The sequence below is a fragment of the Primulina tabacum genome, chromosome 6, assembly GCF_025594145.1.
Source record: "Primulina tabacum isolate GXHZ01 chromosome 6, ASM2559414v2, whole genome shotgun sequence".
Classification (NCBI taxonomy): domain Eukaryota; kingdom Viridiplantae; phylum Streptophyta; class Magnoliopsida; order Lamiales; family Gesneriaceae; genus Primulina; species Primulina tabacum.
The window spans coordinates 35026046-35032094 of NC_134555.1; positions in this window are offsets into that span (position 1 = coordinate 35026046).

Sequence of the window (6049 nt, forward strand, 5' to 3'; positions counted from 1 at the left end):
TTTACATGCAGTATTATCTTCCCTCCATTTAGTACGATGAAACACGGGAGAAATAGGTGAAATTTAATTTTTTTTTAAACAATTCGACTACAATTTCTGTTGTTGACAACTACTCGAAAAAATATTTAGTGAATTATATATATGTGAAATAGTAAAATGAATTTAAACAAATTTAATATATATATAAATTAAACAATAACCAAACAATTTAATATATACACACATATATGTGTGTGTACTAAGCAACAACCCCTTATAGGTACTAGAGAATTACACCAATGTAATATTACTACTATACCATCAACTAATTAATAATTTAAAAAAATCAGAATTTTTTATTTAATAGTCTGCATGCAATGTGTGCAGAGGTCACTAGCATATATATTGTGAGGACTCGGGATTTTTAAAGCATGAATCACGTAAGCAATAAATTTAAAAACATTAGTTCAAAGCTTATCAATTGAAATCTAAGTATAAGAGCTCGAATTTTAAGTTCAAAGCTATTCAAATTCAGCTTGTTGGAGTTCGAAATATTTCCAACTCGCAAGGACCGAGGTGAAGCAACTCGTGAATGCAAAAACAGAGGTGATGTCCGAGGAACACAATTCAAAATTTTCAGTCCATCTCGGCAGTACCACAAAAACAAGTACTGATGGAATGGAATGAAGAAAGATACGGCTGACTTTGTTCCTAGGCGCTAAATATGTCAACATGTCAAAGACAAACATCAACAACCTAGAGGACTCCTACAACCATTGGAAATACTAGAGTAGAAATAGCAACACATTTCCATGAATTTTGTAGTAGGCTTACCAAAATCAAAGCAAAATCAAAATTAGATTTGCGTAATCGTGGATAGGTTATCAAAATCTTCACATTTCTTACCCGTACAAATTAACTAAAATTTAGATAAGCAATCAACCCTGATATGGACAATATAGATAAATTACACAGCATTTTATCTAATAGAAATCCTAGAGTCGTGTCCCGATTTTGGAGGAGTTTTCAAGAAGTCATGGGGACTAAAATCACTCTCAGCACAAACTATCACCATCAAACAGATGTTCAAACTGAGAGGACAATACAAACTCTCAAAACATGTTGAGGGCGTGCGTCCTAGACTTCAGCGGAAATTGGAATAACATATATCCTTGATAGAGTTCGCTTATAATAACAGCTATCACAATGGCTTCATACGAGGCTCTGTATGGACCAAAGTGTAGGTCATTCCTAAACTGAGATGAAATCGGGGAAAAAACTATCACATGACCTGGAATTGTGCAAATAACTATAGATAAAGTAGCTAGCATCAGAGAGAAACTCAAAGTTACACAAGACCGACAAAAGAGATGGGCTAACTTGAAAAGAAGGACGTTAGAATTCAAGGTCAGAGAGAAATCATATGTGAAAGTCTCAATTATGAAAGGAGTAGTCGGATTCAGCGAATCCAGAAAACAGAATCCAAGATATGTCGGATTCTTCGAGATTCTGAGAAAATTCGGGACCCTAGCTTATTGAGTGGCCTTGCCACGAGATATGTAGAGATTTCACAACGTATTTCACATTTCACAACTAAGAATATACATTCCTGACCCGAATCAGATCCTCGAAGTCACACCATTACTATTACAAAGAAAATTGAACGAAGAACTAAATAAGAAGAAGTATATATCTGTAGAGGAGACACCAAAGACCAAGTACTATGACGACTCTCCATTCCATACGTCAAAGTCCAGTTGTCTGACCACATCGAACGAGAAGAAACAAGAGAACTAGAGGAAAATTTGTGCACCCAGTACTCTTACATTTAGGGGCAGTAACTAGGCTTCAAGGCCTTATAACGCCCGTAGATCATGTCCAAGTCCTGCTCGAGGTGCTGTACAAGTTTCAAGAACGATCGAATCACAGTTTGAATCAAGTGTAAGTAGGCTTATATATGTTTTAAAATGATACATGTGTATCAAAATTCGATCGATTTACTATATGTTTGTTATGTTTCTCTCCCTTTACATTTCTTCGCTCCGTTCCGATCTATTACGCATAGTCTATCAAGTTCTGTATCTAAAAGACACTATTGTGATTCAAGTCAAAAATGAGAATAATTTGATAAGCTTAGTTCTGGACCCACCACTATAACAAAAATAGCTTTTCGCAGCACACTATTAACAACGCACAATAAAGGCACGCCGTTAATAGCAACATCGTGTGTGTTTATGTGGCTGCTAATAGTAAAAAAAATTTTAAAAAAATCGTGTCTAGATATTAACGACGTATATTAATCGCACGCCGTCAATATTATTATTCACGGCATGCATATTATTGCACGCTGCGAAAAATGGGCGCCTAATTTCATTTTGCGCAATTTTTATTCCTATGCCCCGGTTTTTTTCTTCTTTTCTATGCGCCACTTTCTCTTTGCTAAAACCCTTCACCGCCTCTAACTTCCCGCAATCTTTGCCGCCACCTCCTCCTAACCGGCGCCGCCTCTGTCTCTAGTGTTGATTTAAGTCATCATATGCCCTAATCTGAAAGGTAAGCGACCTTCCTTGCACGATTATGTAATATTTAGGAACAATCACCTCTAACTTTCCGCCATCTTCACCGTGTCCTCCTCACCGACGCCGCCTCTGCCTGTTAGTGTTGATTTCAATCATCAAATTCCCTATTCTGAAAGGTAAGCGACCATCCTTGCACGATTTTGTAATTGATCTTGAAATGTTATCAGGATTTTTAAAAATGGTGATCATTTTCCATCTGAATCTGGCGTTGAATACATCTATCGATTGTTTAGTATGCAGCATTTTGATGAATTTCGGCTGGTAGCAAATTTAGACGTGTTGGTTAGGAGAAGGTTCAGTTTCTTTATTGTAATTTTTGCTTGCCTCATATTACAATCTGTGTAATGTCATGCTCATGAGCACGAAGAAGGTTCAGTTGCTTTATTGTATTTGTTTTGTATATTTTTTCCCTTCTGGTAGCTGAATATTGACATCTGTGCAAGAATTATTCCGACTTGGTATAAAGGTTTGAACTTTATACTCATTCTATACCCAATTTTTGGATTCAAACACATTGTGATGAAAGAAATTCTAGAGTTTTTTTTTTTCCAGACTTGCTTTTGTCGAATTTTCTGTTGATTTGAACCTCTTATTGATGTTTTAGCAGGGTAGACTTTGTTGTCAAAGGTCCTGATTCTTTTCTAGATAAAGAAGGTTGTCTTTAACCTTTACTCTTTCAATAACACTTCTATTTCTTGATTTTTTTCATAAACTTAATGTGGCTTCTCGTTTCAGGTAATGAGGTGGGGCATCTTTATCAGGAAGAAAGTAGCTGAAAGGAGGGAACATATTGTAGAGTTAGAAGATGAATAAATTTTATTCCGAAAATGGAAATCGCAATCGCTCGAGGCTTTGTTTCATCTGACACTCCAGATTTAACAGCACACACATCCGTCAGATTTCTCACAATGTTTTCCGAACATACTTAAAATACCAAATACTTCCAATTATTTATTAAACTTTTTACACATATGAAGTTTGTATTTTCATTTAAGATTTTAAAATGTGAGAATCAGATAAAAGGAACTTGATATTATATGTTTAAGTAGTTTTTCATTGTCTTTATCTTTCTTTAATATATTCCTAGATCTAACTTGAGCAATACTATTCATAGTCAGTGAGTCGCCATTGTTGTAATACTATGAACACCTACTTATACAAGGGTATTGCTTCGACTAGGGGTGGGCGTCGGGTCGGGTTTCACGGGTTCAGGTAGTTCGGGTCGGGTACCCGAAATTTTTGGGTAGCACATTAATTAGCCGAACCCAAACAGTAATTGGTGCTACCCGATGGTTCGGGTACCAGAAATTTTCGCGTATGGTCGGGTACCCGATTTCGGGTACCCGAAATTTCTGTAAAATTTTCTCTATCTTCTTTATCTCTCAATATATATTTGATGATATCTACAACAATAAAAAGTTGTAGGAAAATCATCAACCTAAATAAAACATTCCAATCAAAGGCAAAACCACTTGAATTCATCGTAGACAAAAAAATCCATCACATATAAACCATTCCAATCATCTTCGAAAGTAAAACATCAACTTTTTCAAATCATCAACAATAAATTAAAACAAGAAGTAAATCATCTTCCAACTTTCAAACTAAAGCATCATCTGTCCAAATATATCATCTTCCAATTCAGGACTAACTCAAAGACTAAAAATCCAATCCAATCAAATCAAAGTACCTGAAATGTTATAATTTTATTAGTTTTCTAAGACAATAATTATTAAAGTAGATAAATATAAAGAATTTAAATTTCAAAAATTCACAGTCATCGAATATAATGAATTAAAACTCTAAAAACTTACAGTAATCGATTGTTGATGTTTTTCATAATTATATATCAGTTATGGTTGAATCCTTCCCCGAGTTTGTTAATTTTATGTCAAAAAAAAGAAAAGCAAAGAGATTAGTCATTAAAGTATAAAACATAACAATTAAGAATAAATATAGAAAAGTAAAGAGAGAAAAAATATGCCTCTCAAGTGTTTCGATTTCAGCCAAATTTTCCTCCACGCATATTGGCATAGAGTCCAACCTTAGCCAATCTTGGGTACATACCAAAGCTTGAACTATTCTAGGAGACAATGAACTTCTAAAAGCATCCAAAACACGACAACCTGTACTAAATGATGATTCCGAAGCAACAGTGGAGATAAGAATAGCTAAGATATCACGTGCCAATCGAGCAAGAATAGGAAATATGGGAGAATTGACTTTCCACCACTGAAGGATGTCAAAATTTTCATCATAATCCTCAGGATCCTCACCTAGATATTTCTCCAATTCTGACTTCACATATTCTTTTTTTCCACAAAGTTTGTATTTTCTAAACTCATCTTTTAAGTATGTTCGAGAAGTCATTGAATTATTAGATTGAGAATCTTTTGAAAATGATGTAGAACCTAATGCAGAACGTACCGGACTTCCTGGAGTTCCATGTGTCACTATATAATCGAAAAAAATTTATTGCATTCCACTCTTCACTTTTTCCTTCATCATCGCACTCTTTGTGATATCATCCTACATTATATCAAATGAAAACTCAACAAACTCTAATTTGTGACGAGGATCAAGAATCACTGCATAATACAACATCATGTTCATTTTTTCAATCGAACCCCAATATTTGTCAAACTTATCTTTTATTTTTCTTGACATTTCACTTATTTCAAAATCATCGCTTACTAACCACTATTTTAGAAGCATGTCAACGGCACTTATTTCATGAAATATGATGTTCGAAGTGACATATAAAGAGCCATAAATTGCCAAAGTGAGCTTGTAGAAGTGTCCAAGAAACTTGACCAACAAACTAGCCCTTTCCCAATCATATTCCGATGGAATCCCATCATACGGTGGTTTCAAGAGATCATTCACGTAGGCAAGATCTATATCGGCATATGAATCAAATGATCTTTTCAAAGATATTGCTGACTCTAACATTAGATATGTTGAGTTCCATCTTGTAGGTACATCAAGACTTAACAATTTCTTTGTATCTATCTTTTCGATCTCAACACATTCACAAAATCTTTTATACCTTGCTGGCGAGTTTCAAACATACTTCACTGCTCCTCTAATTCGAGAGTTAGCTAAATGTTTACTGCTCCTCTAATTCGAGAGATAGCTAAATGTTCGTCTTTCCTTTTCAGACCATCCTGCACAATAAGGTTGACAATATGTGCAATACATCGCATGCGTAAATATTTCCCCCCTAAAATATTTGTTTTCCAATTGTCAAATATTTTTTGCAAATATGTTATTTCACCATTATTTGATGAGGCATTATCAACTGTGATGGTAAAGATTTTATCAATTCTCCAATCGAGTAAACATTTTTCAACTGCTTTACCCACATCTTCACTCTTATGTCCAGAAATCGGACAAAATTCAAAATTCTCTTTTGTAAAGTCCATTCATCATCAATGAAATGAGCAGTTAGACACATATAATTCAATTTTTGTGTTGATGTCCATGTGTCT